We start from the raw sequence: 25,954 nt of genomic DNA, 5'->3' as shown, positions 1-25,954 counted from the left end.
GAGAGGAGAAGGGAGGGGAGGGGAAAAGAGGAGAGGAGAAGGGAGGGGAGGGGAGGAGAAAGGAGAGGAGAGGAAAGAAGATGAAAAGAGAGGAGAGAAGAGGAGAGGAGAGAAGGGAGGGGTGGTGAGAAGAGGAAAGGAGAGGAGAGAAGAGGAGAGGAGAGGAGAGGAAAGGAGAGGAGAGGAGAGGAAATGAGAGAAGGGAGGGGAGGGGAGAAGAGGAAAGGAAAGGAGAGGAGAAGGGAGGGGAGGAGAGGAGATGAGGATTCCTCTGGTAGGATATAAGTTCTTTGAAGGCTGCAACAGTTTCATTTCAATCTTTTTATCCTTAGCCCCTGTTACAATGTCTGGGACAGGGAGAAAGACTGTCTTCCACACAGAGGAGAGAGGAAGGGAATAAGGGGAAGAGGGAGGGAGAGAAGAAAGGAGGAAAGGAGAGCTATATTTAACACAAACTCCGTAAGTGCTACCTAATGAACCAGATGGCAAAAATAATGCTAATGTGTCAAATAATTATGAAAGGAAGAAAAGCATACTTGGAATAGAATTTTGAAAAGCCCATTTTGAGTTGTATGGCATGAATCCAACTAACAGACAGAGCCAAACAGAGTTATTAAAATAAGCTAGTACTGGCTATAAACATCATGATAAGGAGGCACTATCAAGGAATAGCAGGTGTCAAAGACCACTGGGGCAGGAGTTTCTTGAGAAAACCATTACAAACCCATGCAAAGACGCCTGGCGGTAAAATCAACATCTGGCCAGTCCACAAAGTAGAAAACTCGAACGCTGTCACCCAATTAAAAGCAACCAAAAAAGAGACACTGCGAGTGAAATCTGGAAAATTAAAGGCTAGTAGATGTCCCTAATGCCTGTAAGAAACAATTAAAAGCAAAAGCCCCAAAGGCTCTGGTGAGCCAGAAGCCAAAGCAGCCCTCAGAAGAGCAGCGCCAAGAAAACCATTTGCCATCTATCAGCAAGGTCACTAAGGGGCAGGGCTTGTCCACCTCATGTTTGTGGCTCCCTTGGTCGGGGCAGGGGCCTATGAGCCACTTCTGGGAATTAGGTTTTTAAAGGCATGAGATATATAATACATAGGGCTACAAAGGAAACCAATTTTATAGAAATACAGTGACCAAAACATTTTTCCCATCCAAGTTCACAGAGCCTGGCTTGTGAACCTTTGCTCCAGAGGCCTGAGAAGTGATGGAAAAATAGGGGGCAGATGGAGGGTGAGGACAACTTCTGGTCACTGATATATGGTTGAAGGAAACACAACACAACAAAAACTCATGTTGGATTGAATCTAAAGCATTAAATTTGTGTATCATTTGATAAAATGAATGCTGGAATAGCTAAAACAAAGGAGGTATAACTTTAAAATACTAGCTCTCTGGTACAAGTGGAAAGTCGTGGGTACACATTAGATCTAAAATTAATAGCTAGCTAGCTAGCACATACTTAGTTTTGTTTGTTTGTTTGTTTTAAGGTTCATAAAGTACATTGCAAATATTCTTCCATTTCATTCTTATGACAACCCTGGATAAGGTGTTATTATTATCACCATCCCTATTTTACAGAGGAGGAAACTGAGGCAGAGGGGAAGTGACTGGCCCAGAGTCACATAGTTGAGGCAGGATTTGAATTCAAGTTTTCCTGAACAGCAGCTTAAAAGTTTACAAAGTTCTTTCCTTATGGCAACCCTGTGAAAAAGGTAGTATATGGAATATTATACCCATTTTACAGGTAAAGAATCCAAGACTCAGGGCAGTTAAATGATTTGCTCCCAGTCACACAGGTAGCAAGTGTTGGAGGTTGAACTGGAACACAGGTCTCTTGGATGTTAATTCAGGGCTCTTTCCAATGGACCATATTTCTTTATAGTTCCTTCCCTTGGTTGATTATCACCAACTAGTTCTGCCTGTATCTTGCTTGTCCATAGTTGTTTGCATCCCATTAGATTATAAGTTCCTAGAGGGCAGGGACTGTCTTTGGCCCTTTGGATCTTCAGAGCTTAGCGCAGGGTCTGGCTCACAGTAGGTGTTTAATAAATGCTTGTTGATTGTCTTTAGTTTTTCTGTCTCCTCCTTCACTGTCAGTCCGTCAGCTGTCCATTTTCTTTCCTCTCAGCTGGCTGCTTTTGATCTGCTGTGGACTTGGACAGCCAGTCACTGAGCTTGTTAGAACAGTATGTAAAATAAGAGATCTGGCCAAGATTTTAGTACCTGGGTTTTCTGATGCTCAATTTGATGGATCAGAGACCTTGTGGGCTTCCTTCCTGCCTTCTTTGCTGGGCTCTGCAGCACAGTATTCAGAGAAACAAACTTAGAATAAGTGAGGCATTGCTGTTTCCAGTGTTGGATTTGGTATCAGGATGACGTGAGTTCAAATTCTGCCCTAACCATTTACTACCTGTGTGACTGCACAAGTCATAACCTCTTTAAGCCTTAGTTTGTTTCTCTGTAAAATGGGCATAATAGGGGGCAGCTAGGTGGTACAGTGGATAGAGCACCAGCCCTAAAGTCAGGAGGATCTGAGTTCAAATCTGGCCTCAGACACATAACACTTAACTAGCTGTGTGACCCTGGGCAAGTCACTTAACCCCATTGCCTAGCCAAAAAATAAAATAAAATAAAATAAAATGGGAGTAATAATAGCAACTACCTCACAGGGTTGTTGTGAGAATCAACCCAGATATTTTGTGTAAAGAAAGGACTTTGCAAAACCTTAAATGCTCTGGTTATTTTTTTCTTAAGAGACAACACTATAGGCAATCATTTTACCATCACTGATGGTAAAGCAGGAGAAAGCGTTGGTGGGATGGAGGGGGTAGAGCCTGTCAGAGGGCTGGGAACGCTGTCCCCTCCTCACCTTTCCTCCTGACAAGCCTATGTTCTGTGGCTGCAGGGCAGGTACCATTCTGGGCTGGCATTTCAGCCAAAGCTGCTTAAAATAGGGCTTTGGTTCCCCCTTCCCCAGGAACTGAATATGCATGAGACTATTTTCAAAAAGTCTTCCCTGGTCCAGCTAAGAAAACATGCATGCTTCTTGGCGCAGCGAAGCTGAGCTCAGCCTTTCTTTCTCTTAGCCAGGAGTGGGGGAAGTCAAGAGCTGAAGACGAAGTGCCTTCCCAGAAGCTCCATGCTAGGAGGGACCCTGGAGGTCACTGAACCCAGCTCCTATGCACAGCATTGATCCCTGAGACAAGTGGTTACCCTGCTGGGGCTTGTGAGGAAGCCAGTACCTCAGGAGGCCACCCTTTGTACTTTTGGACAGTTATGATGGTTTAGAAGGGGAGCTCAAACCTGCCCCCAGAGCTTCTCCCCACTACCCCTGGCTCTACTCTGGGGGCTAAGCAATACAAGTCTGGTGCCTCCGCCCTATCCACGTCCTTCAGGTAAAACATGATGTACTGTGCCCTCCCACCCCCAGACAAGGTTTCTCCACTCCAGGCTAACTATCCTCAGTTCCCTCAACTGATCTTTATTGGGACTAAATGTTCCACATCCTTAAAACATGCTAGAAGTGAAATGTGGCTCTATCAGTAATGCCTGGAGAACTGCAGATCCAGAAATCTCCCCCTGGGCTTCTCCACTGAGGGCTGCCATGGGAACCTAACTTGGAGACTGGCAGGATGCCCTGTTCTGCTCTGCTCATCTGCGACTTTGACTAAATGTATACAATTCCTCATTCATTCATTCAAGAAGTATACCCGCCCTACTATGTGCAGAGCTCCTGCACTGAGGGAATATAGGGTTTCATACATCCTCAGCCATCCTTAGTGGTTTCAGAGCTGGGGTTCCTGCCTCTGCCCTTGGAAAACAATTTGCTTAATGTGTTAGATCCCGGGGGACTGACTGAAGCCCTTGTTTTCTAATCATCATCACTTGGATTTTCCTGTTAGAGCTCAACATTGCAAATATTATGCAAATATTATTATCTCCCCTTTACAGATGAGGACATTCAATCTCAGAGAGGGACAGTGACTTGCCCAAAGTCACACAGCTACCTCCCAGGGCTGTGGGGAGGAAAGTCTACTGAAGTCAGTCAGTCAAATAGCATTAATTAAGTGCCTACTATGTGCCAGACATTGGGCCAGGTGCTGGGGATATAAAGAAAGGTATAACACAACAACAAAAACAATAACAAATGCAACTTGCACTCCCAAAGCATTCCTAAATAAGCTGGGAAGACGTGAGAGGTGATGTGATCCAATGGAAAAGGGGCTGGATTTGGAGTCAGAGAACCTGGGTTCAAATCCAGGCCTTGACCCTTTTTTACGTGTTTGACTTTAAGCCAATTGTTAATCTTTTTTGGGCCTCAGTTTCCTTATCTGTAAAATGAGGGGGCTGGACTAGTTGACCTTTGAGGTCCCTTCCAGTTCTAAGTCTACGATTTTATGAATATCCTCACCTTAATAGCAAATGAGACACATAATATTTGTAAAGCACTCAGCCCAGTGCCTGGCACTTAGCAGCAACTTAATAAATGCCTATTCCCCTCCCCTTCCCTAATAGCAACAGCTCTCATGACTAAAGGACTCTGAGTGTGAAAAAGTGATTTCCTTACAAAAGTCTCATGAGAGAGGGAAGACAAGCATTATTATCCCCATTTTAGAGATTAGAAAATTGAGGCTCAGAAAGATTAGGCAACTTGCCCAGTTGGAGCCACAGAGATCTTAAGAGGAGGAGACAGGATTCAAACCTAGGTCCTCCAAGTCCAAATATAGGACTCTTGCCATGTTGTTATTGTTTGTTATTTTGGTTGTTTTTCAGTCATGTCTGACTCTCCATGACCCCATTTGGGGTTTTCTTGGCAGAGATTCTGGAGTGGTTTGCCATTTCCTTCTCCAGCTCATTTTACAGATAAGGAAACTGAGGCAAACAGAGTTAAGTGGCTTGCCCAGGGTCACTCAGCTAGCAAGTGTCTGAGGCCAGATTTGCACTCAGGAAGATGAATCTTCCTGACTCTGGCCTGGGGCTCCATCCACTGTACTACCTAGTCTTTCCATGACTCCACCACAACTCCTATGACATGGATGTTAACTTGAGAAAGAAAGAACTAATGAGTCCCATTTAGGGTTATAGTTTTGAAAGTAGAAGAAGAATTCAAGACCTGTAGATATCCTGTAACATATGAAATGGATTTTTTTCCTTTAAAAACATGATAATGGGAGGGCCACAAGGTAAAACTATGTTTATCAAAACTCCCTTTCCTATTGATTCCCATTATAAAATTCATCCATCTATCTATCCATCCATCTATCCATTATTCAGCTATCCATCCATCCATCTATCCATATATCCATCCATCCATCCAACCCATCTATCCATCTATCCATCCACCCATCCATCCTTCCATCCATCCATCCATATATCCATCCATTTGTCCATCTATCTATCCATCTATCTACCCATCTATTTATCTATCTATTCATATCTATCCATCCATCCATCCATCCATCCGTATACCCATCCATCTATCATTCTATCCATCCATCCATATATCCATCCATCTGTCCATCTATCTATACATCCATCTGTACATCCATCTACCCATCTACCTATCTATCTATCCATCAATCCATTCAACAAATATTTATTGAGCTACCTGTTACATTCAGAACCCTGTGTGTGTGTATGTACACAGAAACAAATAAGACCTGGTCCCTGTCCTTAAGAGATGTATTGTACAACAGGGCAATAAGACACGGTCATAAATAACACTAATACAAATTAGAATGTGATAAGCCCATGAAGGAGGTATAAAAAGTATTATGAGAAAGGTGTGAAAGGAAAAATCATTTCCAAGCTGGAGGAGTCAGACCAGGCTTCCTGGAGGAGGAATGCATTGAGCTGGGTCTCAATGTAGCATTCAAGCAGGCCAGGATGAGGCTGGGATGTCTCCAGGCAGAAAAACAATTGGAAAGCACAGGCAGAGGTGGGAGAGTGTGGACCATGTTCCAAGGCTGACTTGTCTTTGACTTGAGCCTCCCTTCCATACAATGACCTGTTGAAGGAATGGTTCACCTGGAGAGGAGAAGGTTGGGGGGTGTGCATTATGGAGGTTTTTAAGTTAACCACGTGGAGCAGTGAAAAGAGAAGCTGGAGGCTATAGAGGCTAGAAAGGGCCTTGAATGCCAGTTTAAGGAGTTTGGACTTTATCTGATGGACAGTCTAGAGCCACAAATAAAATGAGATAACAGGTACAAAATACTTTGCAAACCTTAGAGTGCCAGAAAGTATTGTTATTACTAGTAACAGTATTCATTAGGGGAGTAGGAGTAATGGGGACAGAATTGTGCATTCGAAACAATCAACTGGGGGTATGTCAAGACTGGATTGGGCAAGGAAGAGACTGGAGGTGGGGAGGCTGGTTGAAAGGCTACTGGGACAGTGGGAATGGAGAGGTCATGAGAGTCTGACCGAGGCTGGCAAAAACTGCTATATAACATAAGAGACTTAGCCTGGAGACTTGGGGAGGAGATAAGGGGACACCATTGCTGTCTCCAAGTATCTGAAAGGCTGTCGCATGGAGGGGGGCAATTAGACTTTTTCTGCTTGCCCTCCAAGGACAGCACTAGGTAGCATGATCAATGTGAACTCCAATTTTCTTCCTGCCAAAGCAGCACACAGGGGACCCAAGGGGTCCTCCTGGGAGAGATGAACTCAAAGTCAGAGTTCGGTGAAAAATGACAGCAAAGAAGAGGAGTGCCCCCCCCCCCCCCGGAGTGCTTTAAGGTCAGCAAAACACTTTCCATACATTATTTCATTCACATCTCACTGCTGTCCTGAGAGACAGGGACGGTTATTGTCCCCATTTTACAGATAAGGAAATTGAGTTCCAAGACCTTAAGAGACTTGCTCAAGGTCACCCAGCTAGAAAGTCTCTGAGGCAGGATCCCAAATCTAGGTCCTGGCTCCATATTCCAGGGCCCTATTACCAGGCCACCAGTGACCCTCCCAGTCAACATGACCAGGCTCACACCCAGGACTGTTTTAAAACTGTCCACCCCCACCCACCACCCACCTAGCCCTATATTAAGGAAAAACACCACCTTGTCCCATTGAGCCACCGTCCATGTGATGCTGATGCCACTTATGCACATGGCCTCGACCTACGGGGCCCTGAAACATCAATAGACAGGCCCTTTCTGGCTATTATGGGGAACAGTGACCTGGCTTGTTCTCTGGGCCGCCCAAGCCTGAGCTGTTTAGAGATCAGGAACATTTTAAGGTGGGACCCTTCTTCCTCCACATTTGGCAGAGCTCTGCATAAGACGTCCATTATGTATGGGGCTCAGCACAGCAAACCTGTGAGGTTAACCCAAAATTAGTGTGAAATGTGCCATGGGAGCACTGAAGTATTCGAAGGCAGGATGCCCCCAGCCCACGGGGTGGGGTGGGTGTGCGGGCATGGCACACAGCCTGGGAGGGGCAGAGAAGGCAGCCCTGGGGAAACATCTGCCTGCCTTGTGGCCTCCTTGGTCCACACCTTGTGAACCAGCATCACTGGCCCAATGGGTAGACTCTTGCAATGTCTGTGTTTAATCAGCCCATCACTGTGGGGCAGAGGCCTCTGGGTCTTTCAAACCCTGCTCCGTTGGAGCTCAAAAAGTTTCAAGAAGAAATCCACTGTGTGAGTGATGGATCTTCTTGTCTCCTAATGGTCATGGAATCAAGTCTTTGCTCCATTTACAGAATCCTAGAATCTCAGAACAGGGAGATACTGCATAATGTCAAATTCACATTGAAACAGGCTGCATTTTGACTTAGAAAAGGCCAAGTTAACATCATCTATGTTTTACTGTATCTTTATTTATTTTGTTAAATATTTCCCAATTAACATTTTAATCTGTATGGACTGGGAATGTTGCAGGCAGCATGTGGCCAGCTGGCCGTGTTCACCAACATGCCTTAGATGATATCTGGTCCAACCCATGTGTGCACAGGTGATACCCTCCACAGTATCCCTTATAAGGGGTTGACCAACCTCTACTTAGAGACCTTCTGGGACAGAGAATCAAGGGAGGTGGCCAGGCCCACTTTAGGACTTCTCTCATGAGCAGGATGGAGCTGGCACAGCAGATAGAGTGCAGGGCCTGAAGTCAGGAAGACCTAAGTTCAAACACTTACTAGCTGTGTGGCCCTGGGCAAGTCACTTAACCCCCTTTATCTCAGTTTCCTCATCTGTAAAAAAAATTGGACTGGAGAAGGAAATGGCAAACCACTCTAGTATCTTTGCCAAGAGAACCCAAAAATGCGGTCATGAAGAGTCAGACACAGCTGAAACAACTGAACAACAAAACATAGGTAGAATATTTTCCTTACCTTGAATTAAAATCTTCCTCTCTGTGACTTCTGGAATGTTGGGAGGAATCCTGGCTCTGCCCCCCCATTGCCTATGTGACTTGGGTTAAGTTGCTCTCCTCTCTGGACCTCAGTTTCCCTCTTTGTTAAAATCAGGTACTTGGATGTTGTATTGGGTGGCCTCTATCTAGGATTGTGTGACAGAATATGATAGATGAGAAAGTGCTCTGAGTCCTGCCAGGAGAGGAAGCTATAAAAACCCAAAGCATTGCTGTTTGAAATGATTATGTATTCCGGACAGGAAGAGGTTGATAGGGGACTTAACGATTTCAACCATGTAGTGGATGGTGACCAATTGTTCTCCAGTGAGGAAAGACCAAAGGAAGTATGCACACATTGAACAGGAAGAAGTTAAGTTAAAAATAATATTTTGAGAGTTTGTCAATAGCCAGGCAAGCTAAATCTATTGTCAATTCAATTAGACAAGCATTTATTAAGTGCCTACTGTGTGCAGGGCAAAGACATTGAGAGTAGCGGATGGAGAGCTGACCTTGGAGCCAGGAGGAGCTGGGGTCAGCTCCAGTTTCTGAGCCAGCCTGGCTGTGTGACCTGACCAAACCCATCGCTTAACCTCTCAGAGCCCTGGCCAGAGCTCTCCGATTATAAAATGTAGGACAGTGGCCAAACTACACTGGAAAAGGGAGTTTCCTCATGAGAATTTCCCTAAAATCAATGAAATCACAGGTCTGTTCCAAAATAAGAAAAAATAAAATAAAATGTGCGGGGCATCATGCTAGGCTCTGAGGATAAAGAGACAAAAGAAGAAACAGGCCTCCCCCCTCCTTCAAGGAGGTGACATTTAATGGGGGGTTGGAGGACAATATGTACGCAGAGAGGTGAATACGAAATGAACATCGCATTTTTGGGAGGAGGGGTTCCTGATAAATGGGGAAATTGGGGACTGCTTCTTAAAAGAAGTTACATTAGAACTGAGCTTGGGGGTTCTAAAGAAGCAGAGGTGAAGAAGGCAAGAATTTCAGGCCAGGTTACAGCTTATGCAAAGGCATAGAGGTAGGAGATAGAATATACCATGGACAGGGAATAGCCCATAAGCTCATCAAGCAGGAACACAGAGCACAGGAGAGGGAGTCACATTAATTCGCCTAGAAAGGGAGGTTGTAGCTAGATTGTGAATGGCTTTAAATGCTGAACAAAGAAATTTGTATTTTAGCCTAGAGGCCATAGGAGCCATTGAAGCTTCTTGAGTAGGGAAATAATATGGCTGGATCTGTGTTTGAGTAGTGAAGAGATTTATTCACATTCCAGGAGGATGGGACAAGCAGAGAAGGTTGTCCAAAGGCCCATTATGGTAAAAATTTCTGGGAGGTAGAGAGGGATGTGAGAAGCCTTCTAGATTCCTCCCATGCTACATTGCAAGGATGAAGACTTATCTTCCCCCCCCCTTACCCTCCTTAACACCCCCACCCTCCAGGCTCGATGGAAATAACACGTTAATCTGTTGCTGTTCTGAACTCCTGCTTCCCTCCAAGACTGAAATTCAATGCCATTCAACAAACCTTAATGAGAAACTACTATGAGCCAGGCACAACGCTAGGCCCTGAGGACTCAAAGGCAAAAATAAAAAGATCCCTGCCCCCAAAGAGTATATAGTCAACTGAGGGGAATGGGTATGTGCACAAATAGGTGTAATACACACTAATCTGAGGAGGGAGAGAGGGTTAACAACTGGGGAAGGATGCTCCCATCAGGGAAGGCTTCACAGAGAAGGCGGACACGAAGGTGAGCATTCAGGGAGACAAGATTCTGGAAAGCAGGGTTAGATGGGGTATATGTGAGGCATGAGGAACAGGGAGGGGTTTTAGGGAACAGCCAGTAGTCCACTTTGTTTGGAATGAAGGGTAGTCATAGGAAATAAGACTGGAAAGGTAGAAGCTGGAACCAGCATGGCAGACCTTAAATGCCAGGCAAGAGCAGCTAGGTGGTACAGTGGATAGGGCACTGGGCCTGGAGTCAGGAAGACCTGAGTTCAAATCTGGCCTCAGACACTTACTAGCTGTGTGACCCTGGGCAAGTCACTTCACCACTGTTTGCCTCAGTTTCCTCATCTGTAAAATGGGGATAATCATAGCACTTACCTTGCAGGGTTGTTGTAAAGATCAAATGAGATAATGATTGTAAAGTGCTTAGCACAGTGCCTGGCCCACAGTGAGTGCTATGTAAATGTGAGCCACTATTACTATTATTATTATTATTATTACCTCAGCGACAACAGGATAATGCTAAGGGCTTTTGAACAGGGTATCTTAGATTCTGAGCTGGAAGGGATCTAAGAAGATATCTGCTCCAATCACCGTGTTTTACAGAAAAGGAAACTGAGTCCCAGAGAGGTTAAATAGTTTGGTCAAAGAGATGTAATTAGAAAGTGGCAGAGACAGGATCTGAACCCAAGTCCTTTGACTTCAAATCCAATACTCATTTCACTGAACAGAGCTAGGCCTTGAGATGATTGCATAATCAGGAAAACACTACGCGTTCATCATTACTATAATTTCTTCTGCCTCTTTTTTTCTGTCTATATTCTAAAGGAACAGAAAAAATGAAGGATATATATGTATGTGTGTATACATACATACATGTATGTACACTTACATGTGTATGTATATATGTGTATGTTTCAAAAGTATTGATGTCATTTTAAGCTATGAAAAAGTTTATATAATACCTATTTTTCCCCGTCTAATGTTGTAATAAATAGAAGAGGGAGGAGTTTGGTTTAGTAAAATATCAATTTGTTTCAAAAGCTGTTGTTTTAAATATAAGCTTGAAATTTAAAAACTATTTTGAATAAACCAAGAGACCTTGAGTTTCTGTTACAGGCAGATTTTACCTCTCATTTAATCCAGAAGCTCTTCTTTTTTTTTTGGCTAGGCAATGGGGTTAAGTGACTTGCCTAGGGTCACACAGCTAGTAAGTGTCAAGTGTCTGAGGTCAATTTTGAACTCAGGTCCTCCTGACTCCAAGGCTGGAGCTCTATCCACTGTGCCACCTAGCTGCCCCTAGAAGTTCTTCTTAAGCCCTTAATACATGCCTAGCACCATACTAGGGACTGGCGCTGCAAAGACCAAACTGAAACAGTCCTTGCCCTCAAAAGGCTTACGTTCTATTGGGGGATACACACATGTACACATATGAACACATCAAATACGTACAAAGTGAATATAAATCAATTTGAGAGGGATGGCATTTTACATCCTGAAACTTCAGTGTTAACAGTTGGCTTGGCATAGACAATAAAACCTGAACCCCTAAACTTCTGGCTAAGGGAGGTGAATGAACGAGATGATGTCTAAAGTCCCTTTTGGCTTGAAGATTCTATGATGCTGAGTCATTAGTGAAGGCTTCTGGGAGGAAGAGGGACATGACCCGGGCCTTGCAGGATTAGCAGAGGCACTAAGGTTTCAAGAGTCAGGAGATCCAGGTTCGAGTGTGGTCTCCACCACCAACTGGCTCCATGTGACTCTGGGTCAGTCTCTTATCTGCATGTTATCGTCATGGATGGAGTTACTTCCTGGCCGTGTGACCTTGGGCAAATCACTTAATTTCTCTTAGCTTCTATTTCATCACCTGTAAAATAGCGGTCATAATAGCACCTATCTCCCAGGGTTGTCGTGAGGATCAAACGAGATATTTGTAAAGTGTCTGGCAAACCTAAAGCACTATGTGAATGCTAGCTAATATTATTATTTTGTGTCTCAACTTCTTTCTTTGTAAAATGAGTGTATTGGCTTAGATGGTCTCAGGGGGCCTTTAAAACTCTAATTGCCCATGATCCTGTGAGGGAAGAGGAGACCAAGCTCTAGCCAGACACCGAGGTCCAGAAGGAACTCTTCCTGCCTTACCAGGAGAGCCGCTCCCACGCTCGGCACATGGGCAAGAGGCCAGTGATGACTTAGGAGCCCAGCCCAGAGGCAGGAAGGTCCTCTCAGCACCTGGAAGGAAGGAAGGGGGCAGGGGCTACTTTGTCCTCTGGATACACTCAGCACAACCCAGGGATACTACAAAACATCTAGAGCAAGCCACATACAAAGAAGATGTCTAATAAACAACCAGTAGAGGAATTGGTGACCCTGCAATAGTCCACTGAGGTTCCTGGGGGATGTAGGCCTTCACATATCCTAGAATGAGCACCGTGCTGGACATCAAGGAGCCTGGCTTTGAATCTTGGCTCCGCTGCTCATTAGTCATGTGACCTTTGACAAGCTTTCTGTTCCTTGGTGGGCCTCAGTTTCCTCCAGGTCTAAAATCTTATTGTTGTTCCTTGTTTAGTCGTATCTGACTCTTTATGACCACATTTGGGGTTTTCTTGGCAAAGATACCACAATGGTGTGCTATTTCCTTCTCCAACTCATTTTACAGCTGAGGAAACTAAGTCAAAAAGGGTAAGTGACTTGCCCAGGGCTACACAGCTAATAAGTGTCTGAGGTCAGATTTGAATTCAGGAAGATGAGTCTTCCTGTCTCCAGGCCTGGAACTCTGTCCACTGCATCACCTAGCTGCCCCCTAAAATCTTATGTGCTTAGTCAATCAAATTGTTACTCCCTAGAAATTAAATCACCTCTAGATCTGGGTTACATGTTATAAATGACTTCTTTTTTTTTTTGGTACATACAGAGCATCCCAGAAGCCTTAGTATCATTTTAAACTTTAATAGTTTATTAATAAATGTAATAACTAAATAATACAAAATAATGAATAAATAATAATCCTGATAGTTAATAATTAATACACTTAAATGCTTAATAATAAGCAATTAATGCTTAAAACTGCACCAAGACTTTTGAGGTATCTTGGATATTGTATACGCTTACATGTGTACGTGTCGTTTCTCCTCAAAGAGCACATAAGCTCTTCGAGGGTAGGGACTGTTTCATCTCCATCTGTGTATTCCCAGGGCCTAGTCCAGTGCCTGGTGTTTAACGAATACCTGTTGATTGCTTGACTGATTAGAAAGTCTGTTCACTGAGGGCAAAGAATGGGCTCCATCTCATGTCCACACCGCCTTGAACTTGACGTTCTGCCACCTCTCAGGGAGGAGTCTGTGAGCTCCAACATGATATCAGAAGCCAGGGACCCCATGGGTGGGCTTGGGAGGCAGAGCTGGAGAAGCCAGGTCATAGCTGGGGGAAGCGTCCCTTTGTAGCTTTCATCACTGCAGGAGCTGCTGATGGGCTGTGGATGGCTCGGGGTGGGGGAGGGGAATTAGGAGTGGCAGGCAGGAATCTGACCGAAGTTAACACAGAATCCTACCAGCTAAGATAAGTGATGTTTGTCCCTCTGCCCCATCAGCCTCCTTAAGATTACACTATAAACCTGTAAAGTGCTTTAGATGTACGTATATACATAAACACACACCCTCTCGCACACATAAATTATGTTAATCTCCTCCCAGCCCCACAAATGACTCTATAAAGTTGTTGCTAAATGCATTGTCTTGATTTTACAGATGAGCAAATTTCCTCTCAGAGGAGTTAAGTAACTTGCTCGTGGTCACACAGATAGTAAATGTTGGATATGGATCTGAACCCAGGTCTTTCCTGACTCCAAGTTCAATGTGCTTTCACCTATAATATGCTGAGTAGTAACAATAATAGCTAACATTTCTGTAGAGCTTTAAGATTTTCAAGGTGGTTTCCATATGTTAATTCACTTGATCTTCTTAACTACCTTGGGAAGTCCCACTTTATAAATGAGGAAATGGACACAGCCAGGGAATGTCTGGGGCAGGATTCCAACTCAGGTCTTTCTGACTCCAGGTCCATTACACCACTGAGCTGAGTAAGAAGGCTGCTGGTACATGAGTGATTTGGTATGAGGGAAACCTAGTGATGTGATAGAAGGCTTAGTGGCGCAGTGGGCACTCTAGGAGTAAGAAGTAGGTGTAGGAAGAGGCTGGAAAGGCATGAGGAGGTGACACCAGCTGGTCTTAGGTCTCGCATTCCCATTGTGGGGTGTGTGTGTGTGTGTGTGTGTGTGTGTGTGCACGGAGCACGTGTAAGGGAGACGACTTCATGGAATTGGGGTCAATCTGGGTCATGCCTCCCCTTGTCACTGAGCCCTCATGTGCATGACGTACCTGGGAAAGGGGCAGACTGATACCAGAGCTAGGCTAGAACTACCTGCCTGAAACACACCAGCTGCTGACCTTGTTCTTGTTTCTCAGGCTTTAGTGATAGCCTTGGGCATCCTAACTTGGCCAGCCTAACAGAGGGGATTCATGCCAACAGCACATCCTGTCCCATCTCAGAGAGGAGCAGGGCAAAGGAATCATGGTCTCTCTCACAACTTCCATTCATCCCAGGCTGTCAGACAAGCAGTAATTGGCTGTCAAAGGATAGTTTGACTGGGAGATGTATATAGCAGGAGATCATGCATTAGCATGATGGGAAGGGATTGGTTTGAGATCCCCACTGGGGCGTTTTGTACCTCTGCACCCTCCAGAGGACTAAGAGGCACTCCAGCATTTGCAAAGGGGTGAGAGAAGTGAGGAGACAGAGGGTAAGTGTGTCTACCTTCTGCTGACAAACTTGAACAGACCCCCATTCCCTCATGCTGGTTATGTCACTGATATCACCATGACATTCCTCAGTCTTCCTTCTAATGGGTACAGACGGCAAGGCAGGGAAGAAGAAGGCAGCTTGCAGGCACCAGTCATTCAGTTCTCTGTCAAAGACCCACTGAGCTGCCAACCACATAATGGAGGTGTAGCAATGCCAGCATTTCTCCTTCCAGGCACGCTCTTCTTCCCAGGCTGGGGCAGCTGGGGCTGGCCAGACCCTGTGGGGCAGCCAGGTGGCTAATAGCCTGGCTGAGAGGACAGGAGGGGAAGCAGCATGGAGGACAGACAGGCTGAGGTTTCAGGAATCTCAGCAGCATGGCTGCTTTCCTGACCCTCACCAATTCAAATTAGCCAGAACTGACTAAGTTATTAAGTGCCTACTGAGAGCAAGGCCCCACGCTGAGCACCAGGAATACAAAGACAGACTCACCCAGAATACCACAGCATAGTATCGTGGAAAGAGCAATGGATTTGTCATCAGAGAACCTGGATTCAAAGCCAGCCTCTGATATTTACCTGTGTGACTTGGATAAAGCACTTAACCTCTCTGGGCCTCAGCTGTCAGTTTTCTTTTCTGCAAAATGGGTACTTTGTCCTAGATGACCTGGAGGGTGCCCTCTAGCTCTAAATCCCCAAATTTTATGATCCTGTTTCCAGTCTAACAGGGTGGGGTCTCTGCCTCTTCAAATCTCTTGTTTCCTTCAAAACCCTGCTCAAGTGACACCTTCTCCATGAAGCCTCCCTGATTCCTCCCTAGCTGCTAGCACCCTCCCCACCCCTACATTTGGGGGGGTGGGGTTTCATCCTGTATATATTTTGCATATACATCTTCACGTGCCTGTTGTCTTTACCGATGGAATGGAGGCTCCCTGAGGGCAGAGACTGCTTTTCTGTTTTTCTTTGTACTCCCAGGGCCTAGCACAGCCCTGGGACAGAGTAAGCACTTAGCAAATTCTTTTCAATGGACTGAAATGACATTTATGCAAATGACTCTGCTATATGGCTGTGAAGTGATGACTGTCTTCATTCCTCTCTAATCCCCCTTCCCTGAGTTCTTCTGAAAAGCAGCATAATAGAGCAGGCAGCTGGACTTGGCTTGGGGTCAGGAAGATTGGGATTCGAATCTTACCTCTAAAACTAGCTGTGTGAGCCTAGAGAAGTCTCATCTATAAACCATGGACCTGCAGTCCCTAGCTCATAGTTTATAGGGTGGTTGTGAGGCTCCAGAGATTATACCTACATCATGTGAACATACACATACTATACATGCACGTGTACATACATATACGTATATGAATACAGTGGAATTTTTACCTCCTGGAGTATGAACAGTATGCCTTTGACCTAAAACTAGGGCAGGGCACCTGGGGCTTTGCCCCAGGACACCAAAATTTAGAGGGTAATAACACTTGCACTTCTTCAGCAGCATAAAAACAAGTGAGAAACAAGGGAAGTTAAATTTTAATAGCTTAAAAGCATGTGCACACACACACACACACACACATACACACACAACTCTCGGCAAAGTTGAACGTGCTATATAAATGACAACTGCAGCATTTGATGTTGTCATTGTTACCATTATCATCCAGTATCTTTATGTCTTCTTTCAGGATTTCCTCATATAACCCCGTCCTCTAGTACACAAAACCAGATTGCCTCAGGTCCTCCAGGGAGGAAAGAAAATCCTTCAGAAATGCCCCCAGAATCCCATAATCTGAGTGGGCAGGGACCTCAGAGGCCATTCTACCTGCGACTACTCCTACCCCATCTACAGCATCTCTGCTAAGTCTCCACGGCCAGTACTCCCTTACCTGCCAAGGCAGCCCTTTCCCTTTCTGTACAGATTGAACTTTTGGAAGTTTCTCCTTATACTGAGCTAAAATCTTCCATTCATTGTTCCTTGTTCTGCCCTCCAGGGTCAAGCAGAATAAGTGGGTTTTTGGTTTTGTTTCTTTTGAGACAGGGTCTCCTCATCTCATCTAGGCTGGAAGCATAGTGACCACTCACAAGTTCGATCCCACTGCTGGTATGTTACTCCATTCCTAACCTGGACTGGTTCACCCTTCCCTGGTCAGCCTGGTGGTCTACCACTCCAGGGGATTTGCCATACTTATGATAGGTTTAGTGTGGATGCTTGATTAGCTTTAGCCCTTCTGCAGCTTGGAACTCCTGAGCTCCAGTGATCCACCGGCCTCAGCCTCCTTCAGTAGAAGGGAAGGCCATCCCACTTAATCTAATTCCTCTTTCCTATCACAACCCTTTAAATAGTTGAAGACAGCTGCCATGTCCCCCTTAAATATTCTTTTCTCTAAATGCATCCAGTTCCCTTTTCTAACCTAGTTGCTCTTCCAGGGCCAAATTCCAGCTTGTCAATATTATCCCCTAACAAGTTGTGTCCAGAGAGGTTTACAACATTACAGATGGGGTCTGAGAGGGTGGGAGGATCACCTCCCTCATTCTGGAAGCTAAGTATATGTTGCATAGTACAAGGATCACATTAGCTGTTTGGGCAGCAAGGATGTCACTGCTGACTTGAGTGGGGCTTGTGGAGTAACAAAATCTCCAGAGATTTGTCCCATGGACTGTTATCTAGCCATGTGTTCCCCTGCCCTATGCTCAGTTGATTTTTAAAGAAAAACTCGTGTATATCTTTACATATATCTCTATTAAATTTTATCTTATGAGATTTTGCCCATCATTCTAGCCTGTCAGGGAAGCTAGGTGGTGCAGTAGATAGAGTGCTGGGCCTGGAGTCAGGAAAACCTGTGTTTAAATCCAGCCTCAGCCACTTACTAGTTGTGTGACCCTGGGCAAGTCACTTAGCCCTCTTTGCCTCAGTTTCCTCATCTATAAAAAATGAGCTAGAGAAGGAAATGGCAAGCTTCCCTAGTATCTTTGCCAAGAAAACCCCAGATGGGATCATGAAGAGTCAGACACGATTGAAAACTACTAAATAACAACAAATATAGCCTGTCAATATTTTTCGGGTTCCTAATTCTATCTATTATTTATCCCTTCCATCTTCAAGACAACCATGAATTTGAAAAGCCTTCCTTCCATCTGACTCACTTATATAAAATGTTGATAAGAACAGGACCAAGGACAGATCCTTGTGGCATTCCTCCCTCATCCTCCCTGCCTCAATCCATTTTTCACCAAAATGTTTGATCATTCAGCCAATTCTGAATCTACCTATTTGTACTATAACTCATTCCATATCAGCCCAGGATTAATTGATACACTGTAACATCCTGCTTATCCTCTTTTGAGCAAGCTCCAGCTTGCCTCTGTCCTTGATATAGGGTGTCTAAACACCAAAAATAATACTGAAATTAATCCTGCAGAATACTGTGGGTTTATCATCAGCTGAGGTATGGACGCTATACCTAGACTTGAAACTAGGGCAAGGCACCTGGGGCTTTGTCCCAGGGACACCAAAATTTAGAGGGAAACTGATAAGACTTGTACTTCTTTGGCAGCAGAGAAATGAGAGAGAAGTAATTCATGTTACCATAGGAAGGCAAGTACACTGGAAGGGACTTTGGAGGTCATTTAGTCCAACCCCCTCATTTTACATCTAAAGAAACAAGGCCACAGGGGTCAAGTGACCTGCCCAATGTCACACAGGGAGCATAGCATCAGTAGCAGGGCTAGGAATCAAATCTAGAGCCTTTGACTCCAAATTAAGTGCTGGCCCCACTATAACACCAGTTCCAAAGCCATCCAACTATCCCATTGTCTAGCCCATGTTTCTCCATCTTGTACCTGAGAATACTCCATCAAGCACTTAGCTCAAAATCTAAATAAACTATATGTCTACATTCTCCTCATTTATCATTCTAGAACCCTGCCCCCCAAAAAGAAATTGGTTATTCGGATATGATCTGCTCTTGGTGAAGCCATGCTTGCTCTTTGTAATTACTGCTTCTTTCTCTAAATGTTCACTGACCATCCCTTTAATAAGATACTGTTGAATTTTACAAGGAATCAATGTCAAACTCATTGGCTTCGAGTTTTCAGATTCTACTCTCTGTTTTGTTTTGTTTTTAAACTGGAGCAAGAGCTGTCATTCTGTGGTTCTGTAGCATCTCTCCTTTTCTCCGTGTTCATTCAAAGATTGTGACAGCAGGGTCACAATCCCAGAGTTTTAGTCCATTAGATCAAATGGCACCATGACTCTGGGGGTGTCCTGCATCTACATAATGAAAACAAGGCAGTTTTATGCGGGAAGGCACATTTATCTGGGGGAATCAGGAAAGGCTTTGTGCATAAAGTGGTGCTTGAGCTGAGTTTTGAAGGGGACTAGGATTCCAAGGGGCATAGGCGAGGAGGGAGAGCATTCCAGATATGAAGGCCTGCCAGCAGAAAGGAAAGAAGTTGGAAGATGGAGTATTATATGTGTAGGTATGTTGGTGTGGCTGAATTCTAGAGTGTATAGAGGATAGTAAAGCATAAGAAGACTGGAAAGGTTGGAAAGGGCCAGGCCAGGCCCAAACATCAGAGTTTATACTTGCTTCTGAAGGAAATAGGGAGCTACTGATGTTTGTTGAGTGAGGGAGTATCACAGTCAGACCTATATTTTTAGAAAATCACTTTGGCAGCTGAGTGGAGGAAGGACTGATGGAGGAGGAACTCGAGGCATTTAGAAGGCTATTATAATAGCCTAGGTAAAAAGTGAGATGGTCCTGAACTCTGGTGGTTGTGTGAGTAGAGAGAGAGGGGGGTATATGTTTCTAGAACTGTGACTTCATAGTTTTACTCATGAGAGTTTCTCATTCCCCCTGGACTGGATTCTGTCCTACAGAATTTTAGTCCAGAATCTGACTCATCCTTCCTCTGGCCATTTTGAATCTGCCCTCCTCAAATCTAAGGTGCATTTCAGACTATGTCTGGCTTTCCTTCTCTTTTATAAATCTAGGTTGAAGCAGTCACTTCTCCTCAAGGTTCCCATCACGTTCCTGCTCGTTGATTAGAATCAGGCTGGCTGTTCCCCTTGTCAACTCTCCTACCTATTGAAATATGAAATTATCACTGACAAGTCAAAAATGCATTAGCTCCTCTGTTGTTGGCAGAAAAATAGAAATGCCCCCATCGCTGCTCTCTCATGCTTCCATGCCACTCAGGATCTTTTATCCTGAACTCATCTATTAACGCCTTGTGTCCAGGTGGTCTGTAGTCTATTTCCAAGACAGCATCACTTTTGTTTCTCCCTCTGATAATCTTCCTCCAAAAGCTCACAGGTGACATTTATTCAGAGCCTTTATCAATTCTACCCTGATTTCTCCTTAATGATTCTCCTCATACATCTCATCCTTCTGGGCTCATCTCTTCTATGAAGGTTGCTTTGTTCATCCTCTATACACTGCAGCAATTCCTTGCTCTTTCTCTGAGTTTGGAAGCATGATACAGAGCAAAAGTTAGTAGCTTGGAATCAGAAGACTTGAATTCAAATCCTGACTCTACTTACTTACCTAGCTCTGTGACCTGGTTAAGTCACAGAATGTACTAAGTCTCAATTTCTTCATTTCTAAGATAGGAAGAATAATATTTGGATTTACCGGGCAATGAAAAAAATATTTGCAAACCTTTAAGTATTCAAAGATAATGGACTTCAGGAAAATAGATCATAAGAATGGCATGAAGGCATGCTAGAAGTGTGAGGAGGGCACTTCATTTGTCTAGATATCTTCTGGAGCTCTCTTTCTCTGCCAATTCTTCTTACCACTCATCTTGGTCTTTATCACATGGGATCCAGTATTATATTTTTCCTTTTGTGTGTGTCTATCTCTTCCTGAGTGAGACAGGATAGACAGCTAGGGTGCTCCATGAATGTTGGTTGAATTCAATTCAAAGGAATGAATCCCAAACAGGGAATTTTGGGGCATCAGGGAATGAATGAATGAAAAAGCATTTTTTTTGGCTAGGCAATGGGGTTAAGTGACTTGCCCAGGGTCACACAGCTAGTAAGTGTCAATTGTCTGAGGCCGGATTTGAACTCAGGTCATCTTGACTCCAGGGCAAGTGCTCTATCCAGTGTACCACCTAGCTGCCCCTGAAAAAGCATTTAATAAGTGTTTATTAAAGGCAGTTAGGTAGATGGAGCACTGGGCCTGAAGTCATCTTCCTGAGTTCAAATTTGACTTCAGACACTTACTAGCTGGGTGAACTTGGGCTGGTCACTTCACCCTGTTTGCCTCAGTTTTATCATCTGTAAAATGAGCTTCAGAAGGAAATGCCAAACTTCTCTAGTATCGTTGCCAAGAAAACCCCAAATGGGGTCATAGAGAGTTAGATACAACTGAAAAACAACTGAACAACAAGAAAGAGGAGGGAAGAGCACTGGTTTAAGAATCTAATTTTGAATCTCCGCCCAACAAATACCTCCCCAGGAGACGTTAGGCAAGGTTCTTCCCCTCTGCAGTATTGTTTTCTCTTTTGGCAAATGGAGAGATTGGTCTGTCTTGAAGGTCCCTTGCAGCTCTGACATTTATAAAGTAGACACTTTTGGAGCAGAGGGCTTTCCTGGTGTCTCCAAAACTCCTCCACTGTAGGTGACCCCCTCCCCCTGCCTCTGCACAAGACCTGCCCAGCCTGACTCCTCCAGGCTGCAGGGAGCCAGGCTCTCCAAATCCCTCTGTCTCTATACATTTCCATTTCACACTCAGCATTACTGTCTCCTGAATTAGCCCGCAAGGTGGCTTTGATTGGGACTTGTTCTTAATTCTTACTATCCCCAAAGCTTGCTGTTTGCCCTGAACTCTCCCCTAATCCTTCCCTGTTTCTTTCCAGGGCTCAAGCCTGGAAAAGTCCTCTCCATAATGCTCAGGAGGTGGCTGGTCAGGTCACCTTCGGGTCAGTTCCCAGAGATGCCATCTCAGGAACAGACCCTGGTAGGGCAGAAAGAGCTGCCCATGCTATGATGGAAAGAGGACTGATCTTGGAATCAGGTCTGAGTTACACCACTGACCAACTGTATGATGCTAGGAAAGCCATTCCCTGTCTATAAGACTCAGTTTTCACTTCTACCAAATGGGAATAACATAACAATACCTGGCCTGCCTGCCCCCTTTAAGGCTATTGTGAGCAGAATGCTGTGCAGTAGGGGATAAATGGGAGTGAGGATAAGGATGAGGATGAGGATGATGACCTCTGTCCCTTGGAAGCTTTGTCCCTCCAGAGACCCAAGTCTTACAAATGATCAGGCTGACGGTAGCCAAGGAAGAGGGGAGCCAACAGATCTGTGTAGGCAGCCAAAGTGGAAGCTGGAAGCAGCTCCATGGGGGAGCTCGCTGCATCATTCACGTCTCTGGAGTTCCCAGGAAGAAGCAGTGGTAGCCCTGGTGAGCTGAAGGAGTTAGGCAAGTACAAGTTCTATTTGTGAAATCCCCAAACTGGGGCTGACTGGGCGCTGAGTCCCACCAGGGTGAGAGCCATTGAGGTACTCCCAGGGAACCATGGTACCAAGACAGCGGCCTCACTCCCACAAATGCTCGTGGATGAAACCTGAGTGCCCACTGCCTTGGGGTTCCCGGAGCCTGCTGTGGAAGGCATCTTCCTGGACATTTTCCTGAGTGAGGTAGCACAGCCAAGAGGAAAGACTTAAACTTAGAGTCTGAAGACCTGGGTTCAAGTCCCCAGCTAGGGGGTGCCACAGTGTACAGAGCTCCAGGCCTACAGGCAGGAAGACTCATCATCCTGAGTTCAACTCTGGCCTCAGATACTTACTGCGGGACCCTGGGCAAGTCACTTAACCCTGTCTGCCTCAGTTTCCTCCCCTGTAAAATGAGTTGGAGAAAGAAATGGCAAACCACTCCAGTGTCTTTGCTAAGAAAACCCCAAATGGGGTCATGAGGAGTCAGACGCAACTGAAGTGACTAAACAACAACCTCTATCAGCTTCTTTACCTGCAAAATAGAGATAATACTTGTACTACCCATCTCAGGTTGAAATGAGAAGATGAATCATAGAATGCTAGAGTGGCACTGGACGTAAGAAAGTATCTACTTTAGCCTTCTTATTTTTTTTCAGATGGGTAAACTGAGGACCAAATAGGGTCACCAAGTAAGGTAGCTTTGTTCAAGGCCACAGACATAGTATGCCAGTGTGGCGTGGCAGGGCAGGGCAGGGAATATCATAGCATAGTGGGGGAGAGGACTGAACATAGAATGAAGAAGGGGAAAGGAGGGGGAGGGGAACAAGCATTTATTAAGCACCTACTATGTCCCAGGCACTGGGCTAAGCACTTTACAAATATTATCTCATTTGATCATCACAACTCTGGGAGGTAGGTGCTATTATTATACCCATTTTACAGCTGAGAAAACTGAGGTAGATAGAGGTTAAGTGACTTGTTCCAGAAAATACAGCTAGGAAGCCTCTGAGGCTGGGTTTGAACTCAGGTCTTCTTAAGTCTAAGCCAGCAGCTGCCTCTACCAAAACTAGAGTTCAGATCCTGTCACTGAGGCTTAAAAGATATATGAACATGAACCTCTTAGCTTCAATTACCCCTATCTATAAAATGGGAATGATAGACCTAGAACCTTTCTCACAGCTTATTATGAGACCCCAGTGAGACAACAGAAGTAAAGTGCTTTGCAAACCTTAAAGTACTATATAAATGTCAGCTATAATTATTGGTCAGAATTTGAACCCAGACCTTCTGACTCCAAGTTCAGCGGTTTTTTAATTACACTAAGCCAGAGATGTCAATTACCCGGTGTACTGCTGAGTTTGGCCAAACCAGATTAAAACATAATTGGAAAACATTTAATAGGACAGATAAAAATACCATAGAATATAAGTAATGCTAATATGTGGTTTTCTAAGTCTGCAACCTGCAGGGATCCTTATGTGTGGTTCAGTGACTCCCATTTCTATTCCAGTTGGACACCCCTGCTCTGGGCTGCTTCTGTGTAAAAAGCTTCATAGCATTAATCACATAATAATTGTGAGATGTTTTAGCGTGATCACATCAGAAGTGAGCATGGGAGAAGCTTCATGAGCTGGCCTCAGAGTCACGAAGACCCGGGTTTGAGTCGCAGCTTCGACACATTCTAGCTACGTGAGGCAAGTCCTGGCATTGTGTCTCAGTGCCCGCTAGCAATCCTCCAAGACCTTACACTTCAGAACAGTTTGCTGAACTGAGTCAGGGGGGGATTCCTTGCCAGGCATTCTCCATACTGATGAAATCACCCATTCCCAAGTTGGCAGCACGTGAAGGAGGGCAGGGTTTGCATCTTTCCCCTTCAGGAAAGGTCTTTATCATGGACCCACTTATGTGGCTCTATCTGTTCTCCTTTCACCTGGAGCCCAGCCTGGGGCAGAGCCCTGTGAGCCAAGCCAAATTCAAGGTCAGGACCCAGGGCCTACCCCCTGATAGCAGCTAACAGGGTCCAGGAGGCCAACTGGAGATAAAGCAAATGGTCTTTGCCAGGGCCCAGCCAGGGGTCATAGGGCTCTGATTCCAGAGCTGAGGGCCAAGATCCACAATGGGCAACAGAAACTGATGGCAGAGATAAAAACTGGGCAGAAACCAGCAAAGCCTGCCTCCCTCCTTCCCTTCCCCGCCGACCAAGGTGTTAAGCTTGCCTGGTAGAGAGACAGGAGGGGAGTACACCCAGGGGTTACACCTGGCTCCAAGGGCCAGGAGCCAGACTGGGCCATCAGATAAGCTACTAGGCCCAGACTGGAAGGCAGTCAGGCAGAAGTAAGGCTGGCTTCTCATTCCTGGGCAAATTTAATACATAAGAAAAAAAACCATGCCTCCTAGCTCTCACATTCTATGTGATTGATTCCATAAGAAAAAATATTCCAGTATAGACCTCCCTGGCATGACCTGAGGGATGCTTGGAAGACTAACCTGCCTTAAAATGATCTTCCTCACCGATGCCTGAAATCCTGCCATGAGCCTATCATCCCTCTGAGGCCAGCGTTGCTGAAGGACAATCGTCCAGAGGGTGCTAGAGCTGCAGGGGTGGAAAGGCTCTCAGGAGGCACCGAGTTCAACCTATGCCCAGCCACGAAGCCCCTTGATGTCATGCCAGACAAGTGGTCATCCAGCCCATTCCAACTCAATGCAATTCCCTGACATTTATCACGCACCCACTGTGTGCAAAGCATTCTGCTAGGCTCTGCCATTCTAGCTTGGGAGAGTTCTCACTTGGGAAGCACCTGTGTATTCCAAGCCAAAACCACGTGGCTACAACATCTGTCACAGGAGAGCCCTACAAATACTGAAAGACAGTGACTCTGTCCCTCCCAAGCCTCGTCTTCCCTGGGCTAATTGTCCCCAGGTTCGCCCGACTGATCTTCACATTGCACGGCCTCCAGTCCCCTCCCCATCCTGGTCATCTTCCCCCGAACCCTTCTCAGATGGACAATGTCCTTCCTAAAATGTGATGCTAAGAACAAAATACGATCCTCTGGATGGGACTAGACCAGGGCAGGGGCGGGGATCCCCAGCTACCTTGTTCTGAATGCTAGGCTGTTAGCGCAGCTAAGCCGCTGAAGGCTTCCACTCACCAGGGAAGGGCAATCACACAAGCCTGTTCTGACCTCCTGCACTAGGGGCAACTAGGCCAGGAGAGGAAGGGCTCTCCAATGCCAAGCTGCCTTGTTCTGTCAGGGAAGAAATGACCTGCCTGGACTCATGCATTCAATGGCAGAGGCGCAGAACCCTCCGCCTGCCCCAGAAGCTCCCTGACCATCTGCTAGCAGAAGAGCAACAACAGAGGGGCAGATTCATGTCATGCCAGAGCTGGGAGGGCCCTCAGAACACAGAATGTCAGGGCTGGGAGGGCCCTTAGAACACAGAATGTCAGGGCTGAGAGGCCCCTTAGACTATAGCATATCAGGGCTGGGAGGGCCCTTAGAACACAGAATGTCAGGGCTGGGAGGAGCCTTAGAGCACAGGATGTCAGAGCTGGGAGGGCCCACAGAACAAAGGATGTCAGAGCTGAGAGGGCCCTTAGAACATAGCATATCAGGGCTGGGAGGGCCCTTAGAA

The 25,954-nt window shown here is 45.4% G+C and overlaps 1 protein-coding gene across 3 annotated transcripts in view; it reads right to left on the bottom strand.

Annotated features, from left to right (window-relative positions):
- The window catches only part of HIVEP3 (human immunodeficiency virus type I enhancer binding protein 3), a 530,360-nt gene that overhangs the window by 126,533 nt on the left and 377,873 nt on the right, over window positions 1-25,954 (bottom strand). The gene's annotated exons all lie outside the window — the stretch shown is intronic.

This window comes from Vombatus ursinus, unplaced genomic scaffold, assembly GCF_900497805.2.
Source record: "Vombatus ursinus unplaced genomic scaffold, bare-nosed wombat genome assembly UNPS02014775.1, whole genome shotgun sequence".
Lineage (NCBI taxonomy): Eukaryota > Metazoa > Chordata > Mammalia > Diprotodontia > Vombatidae > Vombatus > Vombatus ursinus.
Note: the sequence above shows the minus strand (reverse complement) of the source record. Positions and strands in the feature narration are given on the sequence as shown.